The sequence below is a fragment of the Musca domestica genome, unplaced genomic scaffold (genome assembly GCF_030504385.1).
Source record: "Musca domestica strain aabys unplaced genomic scaffold, Musca_domestica.polishedcontigs.V.1.1 9, whole genome shotgun sequence".
In the NCBI taxonomy this organism is placed as follows: domain Eukaryota; kingdom Metazoa; phylum Arthropoda; class Insecta; order Diptera; family Muscidae; genus Musca; species Musca domestica.
In genome coordinates this window covers 2,036,233-2,051,588 of record NW_026712435.1, presented here as the reverse complement: position 1 = coordinate 2,051,588, position 15,356 = coordinate 2,036,233, and the positions used below count along the sequence as shown (strand labels likewise).

Here is a 15,356-nt window from a genome sequence, read left to right as displayed (position 1 = left end):
GATCCTAGCGTAGCCAAGAAACTAGACCATCAACAAAACACAGGAAGAAGAGCGGAAGGATGTTAGAAAGTACCAACATTTTCAAATGAGTATGGAAAATTCTCACTAGCTGTCACTCTCCCGAAGGTCCTTAATGAACTACCATCAGATGTTATTAAAATTAAAAAATAAATATACTAGAATAAAAAATATAATTTTTTTTAGAAATAAGTAATGGATTCCAATGCTAATGAAGACTACAGCTGTGCTCCATTATTTTTGTATTAATGAAATAATATTTATATCCTACAGACAAGCCTATTGTTTGGCTTCGTAGGACAATGTAAATAAAATTATTATAAATAAAGGATGTCCCACGGGACGAAATTAAAAGAAATATATTTTTTAATATTCTTTGGGGGAGGTAACAGAAAGAGAGTAACGATGTTTGATGAAAATCTCTGATTTTTTTCTCATGTATAAGAGGTATAATTATTCAACATTTTTATCCTCAATCGGAAGGTGCCAGAAAGAGGAGGCCGATTAATTCCTTATTCGCCTCAGATCTCTAGTTGATTTGAATACTGAGATAAACAAAGTTTCAGGAAACTCATTGACTTAGTTTTCATGTGATGAGAAAATTTAGGGACGATAGGAGTGGGTGGATATAATCCATACAATCATATGTTGTGTTGATAGAACCATCAGATTGTGTCAACTTTCAAAAGAATCTGATGCTCATTTTGCGTTTTATTACCCTCATGGATATTTAAAACTTTGATCCCTTGTGGGGGAAGTACCATAAGCATTAGTCCGTTGTATCCGTTCTTCATATCAGATCCGGTGTTGTGCAGCCAACCTCTGACAAAACTCTTGAAAAATAGCTGGTATTAATATCAAAAAATCCGTATTAACATCATATCATATCCCGACTCCCAGAAAGAGTTCCGGCTAATTACAGACGCAACATAAGGCCCCATAGGAGCCGTTCTATTTGGGTCTTTACAAATTTGAGGATTAGGTAAGATCTACATTTATACCGAACATCAACCGCTAACATACACCCTTAGCAATAAGAACAATAATATCCAAATAAATTGTGGAAGGCAATATTGGAAGTTTATTATTATGAACTTTAATTTAACCAGGTAGATCCTATTTTATAGCGAATGCACTTTCCAGACCTACTGGGATAAATGAAAACTTGATATCATGAACTGTACATAGTGCGGAAAGCTCATTACCGTAACGCCTACTGTGGACACATAATTCTACCAAGTTCTCATAGAAATTTTATAAAAGAGCCAGATTGTGATAAGAAAAAATTAATATCCGTGCTGAAAAAAATACTTAAACCCCTTTGTCATAAATTCCATAAAAACTTCAGAGATTATTATGAGAAGCATGCAAAATATTTACCGAAATAAAAATTTTAAAATTCGATTCACTCAAATTTCTGTCTGTCATAAATAGCATCAAAACTCCAGAGGTTATTTAGAGAAAAATTCATAATATTTTGCAACAGTATTTTAAAAGTTGTAACATTTGAATAAAATTAATTTTTATAGACGACATTTATGGACACTTACAATCCTGTTAATATAAACTGAATATAAATATGAACTGAAAATAAATGCTACTCCAATACAAAAGTACCCCGGTAAATTATTAACGTTGGAATTTTTCGACAGTTAAAAATTGGTATTAAGAGCCATAGATATGTTCTCAAATGCACACAAAATGGGTTTCGATAGAAGACATAAGATGAATATTATTTAGATTTAAGAAATATTTTATATCTGAACTCTGCCAGCATAATCTTCATGATTAAAGATAAATTGGAAACAGAGGTATTTATACCACAGTTTAACAAATATGTGTGAAGTCAACGGTCAAATTGAAATATTTCATCGAACCATGGCTGAAATTTTAAAAATTGTCAAGATTGAACCATCAACATTGCAATGGTACTGACTTTTATTGTATCCACTATTATGGTTATAATAAACAAAAGGAAGGCGAATAAAGATAACGGTTAAAGTTAAATAACATCAAATCAACTAACACAATGAGGGAAAAAGAAAATATAGAAGAAAATATCAAAAAAAAAAAAATACAGAATTAATGACCTGCTAGCAACCAATAAATCATTATTATGTTTTTTTCGGGTTTCAACAAGAACTTAATAATGTTGGATTTGTAATCTCTAAAAGTTACAAATAAGTAAAAAATACTTTTATCAATAAGTTTTTTTCGATATATAGGACACTTTTCTGTTTTATTTAATTTTAAATTGCGATATTTCGTAATTGTATAAATTGCATTTCCAAGGGATATACAAAATAATTTAATATTCTTAATTATTTTACATATTGCAAGGTTATTTCTTTTGTGTCATATGTTTATAGCAAAAAGCTGCGTTGTCTCTGTCTTTGCATGGTGGCATTTTTTAACCATGCCATTTTTTTTTGTTGGTAAAAGGTGTAGAGAAACAAGGATAGAAAAATGGCACGATAAGCCACCGCACAGGGCTACATGCCATTTTTTTGCATTTCTTTTTTTGATTCTTTCGATTTTTTTATGATTTTGACATTTCATATCGTTTCTTTATTGTAATATTTGATGCGTATCTTTTATTGTGATGTGATGTGTTTAGTGATTGAATTGTATAGTGAATTATACGAAAATTAATTGGAAATTTTTAAAAGTTAAAATAAAAGTTAATAATTTTAATAAATATGTGGACCAGATCGACAATAGAGCTCATGTTGGTGCTGTATGGGCAGCATGAAAATCTTTACAATGTTCGGTACCCACATTATAAAAACCGTAAAGCGATGTAGCTCGCTGTCTGCCATACACTACCGGCTAAAGGAAGTGGACGCATGTGTGCCCATTGAAGCCATAAAAACTAAAATACACGGATTGCGTTCTCAATTTCTAAAAGAAACGGCCTTGGTGAGGGCAAGTAAAAGAAGTGGAGCTGGCACGGGCATCATCTTCAAGCCTTTCTGAAGTAAGTCCATAACTGTTACTTAAAAAAATCTTTATGCATATGGGAAAAAAATTATTTGCAGAGTGAAAGCAGTGATGTAAACGTTGAAGTTGTCGATGAGGAGGACTCATTGCTTACCGACTCCCTGCATGGCACATCGCAGGCGTCTAATTTGCCATCAACAACGCCTTCACCAATCACTCCTGGACAGTGTTCGTCATCTAAAAAAAAGGTTATTGTATTCTTCAAATTCTATACTTTTGAAAGTAGTTGTTTTATTGAGAAGCAAAGAACAACCTTTAAGTTCGGATGTAGTTTCGATTCTAATTTTATTTTACAATTTTTAGTTCTTAATAGCTACCTGTACTAATCTAACTTAGCCTACTTCAGTTCTAATAATGGCTATCATCAATACACACAAGGGGTTGTTTTATCCCAATGCAGGAGGTGGCATTTCTTTATGCTACCTCGTGACTGCATTGCTATCTTTGTGTGTGGACATTTTCAATTTCTTTATTACCAGCGTACACACAAAGATTTTATTGCCTTTCGGATTTTCCCGTACTTTACAATGCATTAACGCTTGCTCGTATATTACTCAAGCACTTATCATTGCGAAAACATAAATACTTTTCCTAAAAACACATCTTATCGCTTAACATAAACATTTATCATAAACATACAAGATTCTATATTATTCTAAATCAATAGCAAACCATATAGGAAGATTACACTAATTCTGTTCATATGAACATTCTCCCGGGAGTCAAATAATTTATTTATATCTCTTGGGTCCGAGGGAATTGGGAATTCGCTTAGTTTTTATTACTTTTCTTATAAGTAATATAATTAAAATTATAATAACTACAATAACCAATGTGAATAATACATGTGCCGAAATATGATGAAATTTCAATCCTCTCAATTCCACATTTTCGTTCTTTAAATCTGCAACAATCTTTTTCAGCTCAGCTATTTCTTGATTATGATTAATCGACACGTTTCGCGGGGATTTAATAGCTTCTTTTTCGGTCGGGCTTACATCCTTCAATAGAACTGAATGATACTCTGTCGTTTTATTGTTGCGTTCTCGATGTGCAGCCGCCAACGTAACTTGTCCAATTCTCGCTGTACAATCTGCATCCAACGAGAGAATTCCTTGTTGCGGTACTTTCATTATTGTTTGCTGTGTGTGAGAGCATTTAAGATGGGCTGTCGTAGTTGAAAATGTTTTAAACTGCCAATTCCCACTTTGCATCAACGGTATCCAATAAGGCATGCTTTCTACTTCTACTTGCTTTAAGTTGATATGAGGTCTCAGTGGCGATAATTCACAATTATTAGTGGACGCATCTCTCCAAGGAAAATTACCTTCGCACATTATTTCATTGCCCAATGTCTTTTTGCATTCATTTAGCATTGCCTGGGTTAAGAAATATAAAGCATCTATTTCGAAATTATATACAACTAGCTGGACCGGTCCGCGTTGCCGGCCCATAGTTTTTGTCTATTATGCATATTTGTCAAAGCATGATTATTCAAAGATATGAATGTTATAAATATTCACGTACTGGTCGATTAGTTTATAATTTTTAGTCAAATGAGCAGTAATTTGGAATTTACTGTACTTTGTACAACTCGTAATTGAGGGCTAATTGATTTAAGAATAGGCAAAGTTAATTACTTTTTTAAACCCATTAGCACCTCAGATTGTGCATTAGAGTCCTCATAAGTCCCCCTAACCATGTCGGTCTGTTTGTCCGCCAAAAGGTGGACTTGGTGGGGATACTATTACATGGAAAAATCCTAAAATTTGTAGATATGTTGAAATTTTTGTGTAAGATTTTCATCCCCAAATACTCATTTTTAGCCAAATCCTTTGAAATATGGTAAAATGCGAAACATCGACCTACATTGAAAACTTTCTTCACCCCTTATAATCCAAGATGACAAATAGAGGTCAAATCAAAAATATAGCTATTTTACATCCATTACCGTAAGATGGGAATTAATTTTATTTGCCATTTAAATTGTAAGTTGGAGTCCATATTTTTCATCATAGTATAATTTAATGACGATTCAACAAATATTCGGTCCCGTGCTACTTTCTTATATTTGTAATTTGTTCATGTTTTCACAATTTATTTCATATAGATGTATATCCCAAATCTACGTTCCCAACCACTATTCTCTTGGGGGTTACAAATTCAATAGAATACAAATTTTTCTTTTCTGACCACACATTAGATGTGAAAGTGGACTTGGGGATACTCCAATGTGGGGACTTTACATGAATAAATTTCTATGTGGCAATTATCTGTACGATGGTTCCTTACCCCAGGGTAGCATAAATAAAATTTTTTAGTGGTCAAGACCAATATGGGCCCTACTCCGAAAATTTTATGCGAAGAGGTTCTCTACCCCCCTTAGAAACAAAGATGCCAAATAAGGGCCAAAAATAGAAGAAAATGGCGAAGACTCCAAAAATGGCTTAAATCATACGATGATTATTTATGATCGATATCATGACCTGCTAAAGCGATTTAAGGTATCTTAAATGTTTAGGCAGAATTTTTGGAAGGATAGAAATCCTTTTCTTACTAAAAGTCCCATTCGCTCTACTATTTTGCACCCTTTATATTTGGTATTTTACTGATTGTACTCCCAAAAATTTTTGCATTTTGAGCTCTCATTGGACGGATTATTGTTACATGAAAGAAGTAGGGCCACGCTTTGAAATAAGCCCCATTAGTCTTTTTCGGTCATTTTTGTTTATTTAAATGTCTGCGCATCTTCCAGCTGAAGCACGATGTAGGCCCTGGAGTTGAAAGGTAGATGTCAGTTACCATCGTATTTCGCACTTATTTCATTTTTTTGGTGAAAAATTGTATATAGTGAAAAATTATTCTTTATTTTGTTCACAAAAAATCCACTGAATTCAATATGATATTACAAATTGAAAAAAATTGACAAAAGAAGAATAACAAATTGAAAAAATCTTTAACATGTTCGCTGATTTTTTACAGCAACTGTTTAAAGATCCTTACAAAGTTTGTCAATAGAATGTACTTTTATTTTAAAATTCAATTCCATTGGAATTTTTTTTCGATATTTTCCCGTTTTGAGAATTGTTGCAATGAGATCTCTTTTTTCGTGTTTCTTTTTAACGATTTTGAAAAAGTAATTTTCTTTTAACTTTGGTGTGACCGCATTAAATTATTTCGGTATCATCTATTCCGTTTCGCCACCACATAATTCGGTACTACACTTCCATGTAACCCGTCATCAATTTCAGTTCTCAAGAAATCAAGTCAATTAAATAAATTGGTATTAATATTCGAATTCAAAAATAAAATATAAAAAACACTACAAATGTACATTAGAAAAAAGTAAGTCAAAATGGAAAAAATCATGCAAAATAAAACATTACTATTGTACATTTCAAAAGTCAAAATGAAAATGTTAACATATCACATTTTTACGCGATTTTTTTGGATATTATCCTTTTCGGATAAAAGACAATTCCGAATTTGTATGAATCATTAAAATCAGTTCAGCGGTTCTTAAGTTATAAGCGTAGTAACTAACACAATTTTCATTTATATATATAGATATACGGGGCTACACTTTTCAGGAAGGCTCTCTTGTATTTTTGATATTTCCATTTGTAATTGTGAGGGGGTTATGAGCACGGGATGGAAATTCACGCTATTCACATCAATTAACGCATCTATTATTTGTCTTTGCACTTCGTCACATTCCTCAATTAGCTCATGGATCTGTTTGGCTATTATAAAATATCTTATAGATTCTCTATACACGAAGTAATGCTCGTTCATTGTGCCGCTTATATTCAGAATCTTGCTCTTGAGGTCCGAAAAGTTCGAGTTAACCTCCTCGGTTGTCCTCTTTAGCAGATTGACAGTAGCATCGACTACTGATGTTTGCTTTTTAGCAAGCTCCTTTAAATTTTTTTGATTGTCCAAGAGGTTCTTCATATTATTTTCCATAGCCATTCTGTTATCATCGTCCATTACTCCAAATGCCCAGTGTTGAAATGAGCCAACGAATTTCAATGGAGTTCCTCTTTTTAGCGCTTCTCTTCCTTTATAAACAACCGATTGTTCGTTTCAATCTTAGTAATGCTATATTCCGCGTTCTTTATTGTAGACCAACACTGTTCCTGTCGCCTTGGGCATAATTCCTTGGATATCTGTAGCAGCCCGGAAGCCAACTCCAATGTTTTGAAATACGGTTTCAGCTTAAAGTAGATCACCATGTTCCATGAAGACGAGACCATATTAATCTGAACCATAGGATCCAAATATATTGCGGTGGAACTATTTAGTTCATGAACAGGTGATGCTCTTGTAGACATTATAATCAAAAAGTGAATTATAAGTGGCAACATCGCTATTGGTTGATTTAGCTTTCTTGTTCCCTCTCTTGTCAGATTCGTCTGTGCTACGTGATCCGGTATTACCTCCGGTTCCTCATGATGCTCGAAAGGACATAGCTTGTTTACCGGTCTTTTTACAACTTTATCTTGTGTTTTTAATGTGACTACTCGCACAATTTCGTCTTTGCCCGGATGGACCTCCATCACTTTCGCCAATGGCCAACGAGCTGGATGAGTCTCCTCGTTTTTTATTATTACCACCTCTCCCACTTCGAGATTTCTATTTTTCTTTATCCATTTGGTACGGGTTTGCAACGACGTCAAGTACTGCTCCTTCCACTTCTTCCAAAAATGATTTTTTATACGTTGCAGCAGTTTCCACCTGTTGACGCATACCATATTTCCTTCCCATTATCCTTTTAAGATGATATTTCGTTGATTTTACAGCTGCTTCCCAAATTCCTCCGATGTGAGGAGCTACGGGGGGAATAAAGTGCCATTTTATTTTGTCGTTTTCTAAAATTTGTGCTGCATTCGTGTTGTTTCCAACGGCCTCTATATAATCTTTATCCAACTGCCTTGCTGCCCGGTTGATTTGCCTCTTCTTGCTAAGTGGACCGCTTTAGTCGCCATACAGACAAACACAGCTATGTATCCTTTCATGGATCTTGTTCCTCTTGTTTTGAAGCACTTTATCTAGATCGGACCTGCATAATCCACGCCGCAATGCTGAAAGGGTAGACTCAGGTTGACTCTGCAAGCTGGTAGATTTCCCATAATTTGGTTTCGTACTTCGCCTCGATAACGCGTACATCTTGGGCAACTTCTAATACAGGTTTTTATTCTATTTTTGACTCCGATAATCCAATATTTCCGCCTTAGCATGTTCTCCATAAGCTGATTTCCTCCATGCAGTGTTTTGATGTGAGCGCTTCGATTAATATTCCCTGCTTACCTTGACTTCTGGATGAGGATTGGATGCTTGTGATTATAGTGAAATTATGAAAATGCAAGCCTCCCACCAACTCTCATTATACCATTTTGGTCTAGTTGTGGGTGCAATGCCGCTATTTTGCTCCGATGATATACTATTCCAGAATTTTTCAATTGTTTTATTTCCGCCGACCACTCGTGTCCTTGATGTAATTTTATAATTTTAATTTCCGCTTCTTCTATCTCTTCTGATGTCGGGTGTTCTACTTTTGTTCGTATTCCCTTCAGGCTGTTTATAAAGAGGAGAATATAAGCCATTACTCGTTTCTGCTTCATATATGATAAGAATTTCATTATTTTTTCATAGATGTAATTTTCATCCTGGGATATTTTCATCGTCGCAACAAAAGCTTAATCTGGTTTACTTTCAGGCCAACTTTGTTCGTCTTCCACCATCCATTCAGGTCTTTTCCACCACAATTCATTGTTTATTAAGGAGTCTGGTGGAATACCTCTCGAACCCATATCAGCTGGGTTTTCCTTAGACTTCACGTATCCCCATCTTGCATCGGGTACTCGTTCCACAATATCCATCACTCTATTTCTTATAAATTTATCTTTGTTTTTTGGGTTTTTTATCCATGCCAATGTTATCATGGAATCACTCCATGTATAGATTGATGTAGCCGTCGTCAAAACTCCTTTATTTTTTGCAACAGTTTCGACAAGAGATGTGCTGCACACAGTTCCAGTTTGGATAGAGTCTTCCGATTTTTTATTGGATTTACCTTGCTTTTTGCGGCTATTATCGTTATCTTACACTCCAACTTGAGGTATTCGAAGGCTGCATATGCCTTTTCGGATGCATCAGCAAATCCATGCAATTGAATTATACTATTTTCTGACATTTCAAACCATCTTGGAATTTTTGCGTTCTTGAGGACAGGAAGACTGAGCATAAACTGCTTCCACTCTGTAGTCAACTTTTCCTCCAAAGGAAGATCCCATTCCAACTGTTGTTTCCACAGATTCTGAATGAAGATTTTCGCTGTTACCGTTACTGGAGTCAACCAACCCAATGGATCAAAAATCTTTGCCAGGTATGACAACGCTAATCGTTTGGTTATCTTGTCTTCATTGTTGATCTACATATTAAATGTAAAGCAATCTGTTGTCGGATTCCATTGCAGCCCTAGTGTTTTTGAATACTCATCTTCTTGAATATGCAGCACTTCGTTTTCCTCCGACCGCCTTACAGCTCTTAGTACTTCTGGTGCGTTTGCAATCCATTTTCTCAAATGGAACCCGTAAGTCTCCAGCTGCTCCGATATTTTTTTGACGGCCTCTAAGTGGACCGCTTTAGTCGCCATACAGACAAACACAGCTATGTATCCTTTCATGGATCTTGTTCCTCTTGTTTTGAAGCACTTTATCTAGATCGGACCTGCATAATCCACGCCGCAATGCTGAAAGGGTAGACTCAGGTTGACTCTGCAAGCTGGTAGATTTCCCATCGCCTCGATAACGCGTACATCTTGGGCAACTCCTAATACAGAGTTTTATTCTATTTTTGACTCCGATAATCCAATATTTCCGCCTTAGCATGTTCTCCATAAGCTGATTTCCTCCATGCAGTGTTTCGATGTGAGCGCTTCGGTTAATATTCCCTGCTTACCTTGACTTCTGGATGAGGATTGGATGCTTGTGATTATAGGGCAATGATGAAAATTCAAGCCTCCCACCAACTCTCATTATACAATTTTGGTCTAGTTGTGGGTGCAATGCCGCTATTTTGCTCCGATGATTTACTTTTCCAGAAAGTGTTCTACTTTTGTTCGTATTCCCTTCAGGCTGTTTATAAAGCGGAGAGTATAAGCCATTACTCGTTTCTGCTTCATATATGATAAGAATTTCATTATTTTTTCATAGATGTAATTTTCATCCTGGGATATTTTCATCGTCGCAACAAAAGCTTAATCTGGTTTACTTTCAGGCCAACTTTTTTCGTCTTCCACCATCCATTCAGGTCTTTTCCACCACAATGCATTGTTTATTAAGGAGACTGGTGGAATACCTCTCGAACCCATATCAGCTGGGTTTTCCTTAGACTTCACGTATCCCCATCTTGCATCGGGTACTCGTTCCACAATATCCATCACTCTATTTCTTATAAATTTATCTTTGTTTTTTGGGTTTTTTATCCATGCCAATGTTATCATGGAATCACTCCATGTATAGATTGATGTAGCCGTCGTCAAAACTCCTTTATTTTTTGCAACAGTTTCGACAAGAGATGTGCTGCACACAGTTCCAGTTTGGGTAGAGTCTTCCCATTTTTTATTGGATTTACCTTGCTTTTTGCGGCTATTATCGTTATCTTACACTCCAACTTGAGGTATTCGAAGGCTGCATATGCCTTTTCGGATGCATCAGCAAATCCATGCAATTGAATTATACTATTTTCTGACATTTCAAACCATCTTGGAATTTTTGCATTCTTGAGGACAGGAAGACTGAGCATAAACTGCTTCCACTCTGTAGTCAACTTTTCCTCCAAAGGAAGATCCCATTCCAACTGTTGTTTCCACAGATTCTGAATGAAGATTTTCGCTGTTACCGTTACTGGAGTCAACCAACCCAATGGATCAAAAATCTTTGCCAGGTATGACAACGCTAATCGTTTGGTTATCTTGTCTTCATTGTTGATCTACATATTAAATGTAAAGCAATCTGTTGTCGGATTCCATTGCAGCCCTAGTGTTTTTGAATACTCATCTTCTTGAATATGCAGCACTTCGTTTTCCTCCGACCGCCTTACAGCTCTTAGTACTTCTGGTGCGTTTGCAATCCATTTTCTCAAATGGAATCCGTAAGTCTCCAGCTGCTCCGATATTTTTTTCCGGACTGTCATGCATTCCTTTTCTGTATTTGCTCTAGTTAGTGAATCATCCATGTAGAAATCCTCCTTGATTCTTTTCGCAATTTTCTGATCTTTACATCTATTTCCAATTTCTATTAGAGTTCTTACTGCTAGAAATGGTGCTGAAGCGGTTCCGTATGTAACTGTGGTTAGTTTATACTGCCGAATTGGCTCGGACTTACAACTCCTCCAAAGGATATATTTGTAATCCTGATCTTGCTCTGCTACTTTTATCTGTCTAAACATTTTCTCGACATCTGCAGAGATGACAAATTTCCACGATCTCCACTTTGTAATGATGTCAAAAATATGCAGGATGTCATTCAAGGACTTCCCATTCGATGTTTTCGCCGAAGCATCAAAAACTACCCTCACTTTTGTGGTTAGACTAGTTTCTCTTAATACTGCTTGATGTGGCATATAATATTTGGCTTGATGTCCTTGATCCACTTTCACCATGTGTTCCATTGATATGAGTTCATTAATTGTTTTCTCATACTCCGTTTTTAACTCAGTACTCTCTTCGAGCCTTTTCTCCAAGTTTAAATATCTCGCCATTGCTCTTTTGTATGATTCTCCTAAATACTTTTCTTCAGTAAATGGCAAGCGAACGATGAATCTGCCTGTGTTGTCTACGCAGGTCGTCTCTTCGTATATCTTAAGATAATAGTCATTTTCCTCGATGGTTTGTTCATCTGCAATTTCCTCTAACTCCCAAAACCGCTCAATTGTTGTTGTGGCTGCAGAACTTTTATTATAACTTGGCTTTATTAAAATTGTTCCAGAAAGGATCCAGCCCAATTTGGTGTTTTATCACACAATTTTCTCATCATGTCGAACTCCTTCTTCCAATATCGGTGAGAATAGGTCAGCACCAATTACTATGTCAATTCTCTCTGGCTTGTTGAAATCTGGATCTGCCAGATTTACGTTCTTCCACATCCTCTGAAATTGAAGTAATTTGCGACCCTTGATCTATCAGGGCTCTCACAGTCACAAACTCTCCCTGCAATGTCTTTACCCGCACTTGGGCTGCCGCTAGAAGTACATTTGCTGTTGCATTGGTATTCATTGTTTTTATATTGTTCCTTTTTTTCCAAATGCACTATTGTTATAAGATTCCTTCCGCACTTCTGACATTTCATTTCACTGTAGCATCTTTTTTCTTTTCCATGATTCAGGCATTTGAAACATATTTGCGCTGACCTTGCCCAATCGTATTTTTCCCGCGAATCCAATGACGAAAATTTTCTGTAATATGCGATATCATGTCCTGATATTTTGCAAAACTTGCATAATTTTTTCTCCGCCACATCTGTCGATCTTTCTTGTTGCTTGTATGTTCCCATATTGAAATGTTTTCTGCTTGTTGATGCATCCAGTGCTTCGTATTGTTGTTCCAGAAAATTTATTACATCGGATAGTTTCTGGATTTCTTTTGACTTCTTCACATTTTGTTCATATAGGATAAGGCCGTCTTTATCAAGCTTCCGTATTATTATTCTTGACAAAATTGGGTCAGCATGATCCAATGGTATATCCATCGTTCTTAAGGCCTACATACTTTCATTCACGTTATCTAGTTAATGTCTTATATTTGATGCTGACTGGCTGTTAATATTTGGATGGTCTAGAATTCTATCCACTAATTTTGTGAATATAATTCTTTTGTTGCCGTACCGGTTTTCCAATAATTCCCAGGCCGCTTTATAATTTGAATCTGTCACTTGAAGGTGTTGCACTATACGAAACGCCTCTCCTTTCAAATTAGTCTTTAGGTAACATAGTTTTTGTACCTCTGACAGCTTGGAGTTGCCGTCGATCATTTTTTTAAACAAGTCGTGGAAGGAACTCCATTCTTCCACTTCACCAGAAAAACATGGTATTTGTACCCGTTGTAGTTCCACAGCCATATTATTGTCTTGAGCCTCGTCTATCCGTTTTATAAAATCCTGCACCTTCTTTTCAAAATTGTTTTCAATCTCTTCATACTCGACGTCAATTTCTCCAAAGTCTTCCCCATGTACAACTGAAAGTTGTAAATGCAGCTGCTTAATCTCGTCGTATTGTTTTTCCCATGAGATCTTCATATACTCCAAAGCGTATCTAGTAACTGTAAGCAACTCGGTTTCTAACACTTCAGTCAGCTTACTAACTTTTTTCCTAATTTGAAATAGGACTGCTCGTATCTGACTCCAGATTGCTCGAGTGGCTTGACTCTGTTTTGTAAAGTCGTATGTAATTCTTGTTCATCTGTCTCGTACAGTGTTCTTAATTGTTGAGCTTGCTCCTGCATTGCTCTCTTCATTTCATCCTGCAGCGTCCTTTGCACTTGTTGCATTGTCAGCAATTGCTCTTGCATATTCAGTTCCAATTGTCTTTTCATCGTTTCTTGTATTTGCTTCTGCATTTGTTCCTGGAAGTTTTTTAAGATGTAGATCCAAAACGTTTAAAGACTGGCTGCATCTCTTTTTCTTTAATTTCTGCGTTCTGTGGTGAAGATATTGCGGCTTTTTGTTGTTTTCCCGGTTCATGCTTTTCTCTCACAGCTTCTTCTTTAATAGCCTCTACATATGCTTTAGCCTTTTCGTAGTAGGTTTGAATCTGTTCCCATATCTTTTCTTGGTAATGGGGATCGCTTTTCTCCCCGTGTATGGCCAGTTTCTCATGATTAACTGTAGCCTCTTCTAATTTATTTTCCATGGACCGCAATGTTTCTTCTACAGCTACTTTCCTCACCATGCCTGATTGTACCTTTTCCCAAATCCCCATTAGTTCTCTGAGGATATGGTTTTGCGTTTTGTATAGGTTTATTCTGGAAGCCATTTTGTTTCGTTGCCAAAAGGGTATTTTTCAAATTATTTTATTATTTTTTTTTCCCAAAGGGTCTTTTCAAAATAGTTTTTTTTGTATTTTTTTGCCCAAAGGGTCTTTTCGAATATTGTGTTTTCAAAAGGTCTTTTCAAATATTTTTTTGCCCCCGTGGTCTTTTTAATTTGCCCCTGTGGTCTTTGTTATATTTTATATTGTTTTTTTTTGCCTCTGTGGTCTTTACAGTTTGCCCCTGTGGTCTTTATAGTTTGCCCCTGAGGTCTTTATAGTTTGCCCCTGTGGTCTTGATAGTTTGCCCCTGTGGTCTTTATAGTGTACCTTGTGGTCTTTGTAGTGCCCCTGTGGTCTTTATAGTAAATTATATTTTACGACCGCTGGTTCTTATTATCCAAGGACCAATGTTTTATTGAGAAGCAAAGAACAACCTTTAAGTTCGGATGTAGTTTCGATTCTAATTTTATTTTACAATTTTTAGTTGTTAATAGCTACCTGCACTAATCTAACTTAGCCTACTTCAGTTCTAATAATGCCTATCATCAATGCACACAAGGGGTTGTTTAGTCCCAACGCAGGATGTGGAATTTCTTTATGCTACCTAGTGATAGCATTGCTATCGTTGTGTGTGGATATTTTCAAATTCTTCCTAAACACACATCTTATCGCTTAACACAAACATTTATCATAAACATACAAGATTCTATATTATTCTAAATCAATAGCAAACCATATAGGAAGATTACACTAATTCTGTTCATATGAACACTAGTAAAATTTCAAAATATATTTTTTTTGTTTTCAGAAGCTGGTATTTACCGAGCAATTGGAGGGAGTTAAGCGCTTGGTGACAAAGCGCTTATCAGAAACTAGTGACTACAACTGGATCACCAAACAAGTGGACTTTGAATTTTCGACGTATTACCAACGAGGAAGTTAAAAGCGAAATGGCCTACAAAATTAAGACAATTCTAAGAGAAGGGCGGATGAAAGCTGCTGAATTGTCAAGGGAGACGAGAGATGTCGCCGGGAGGGAACGCAACAGAACAGCAGCGCCGATTATTGCCCCAATACCTATTGTTCGAACTACTCAGCCACTATCTAATATTTTAGAACAATCGCTTATAGGAATTGATTTCGAATACGACGATTTCTAATTTGGAGCAAGTTTGAAATCTAAAAAATAAACTAAGATCTCAATAAAAGGCTTTTATTAAAAAATATGAATTAAACTAGCATCTAAGTTAAAACAAATATATTCAATTTATTGTTAACATTTTATTTATTTATATTTATAACATTAT

At 35.8% G+C, this 15,356-nt stretch overlaps 1 long non-coding RNA gene across 1 annotated transcript; it reads left to right on the top strand.

Moving 5' to 3' along the window:
- The first annotated feature begins 2,858 nt into the window (after positions 1 to 2,858).
- On the top strand, positions 2,859 to 15,254 carry LOC131806805 (uncharacterized). Its single transcript, XR_009344170.1, has 3 exons — positions 2,859 to 2,995; positions 3,057 to 3,206; positions 14,858 to 15,254. It is a non-coding gene; the product is annotated as an uncharacterized LOC131806805 (long non-coding RNA).
- Positions 15,255 to 15,356: the final 102 nt, after the last annotated feature.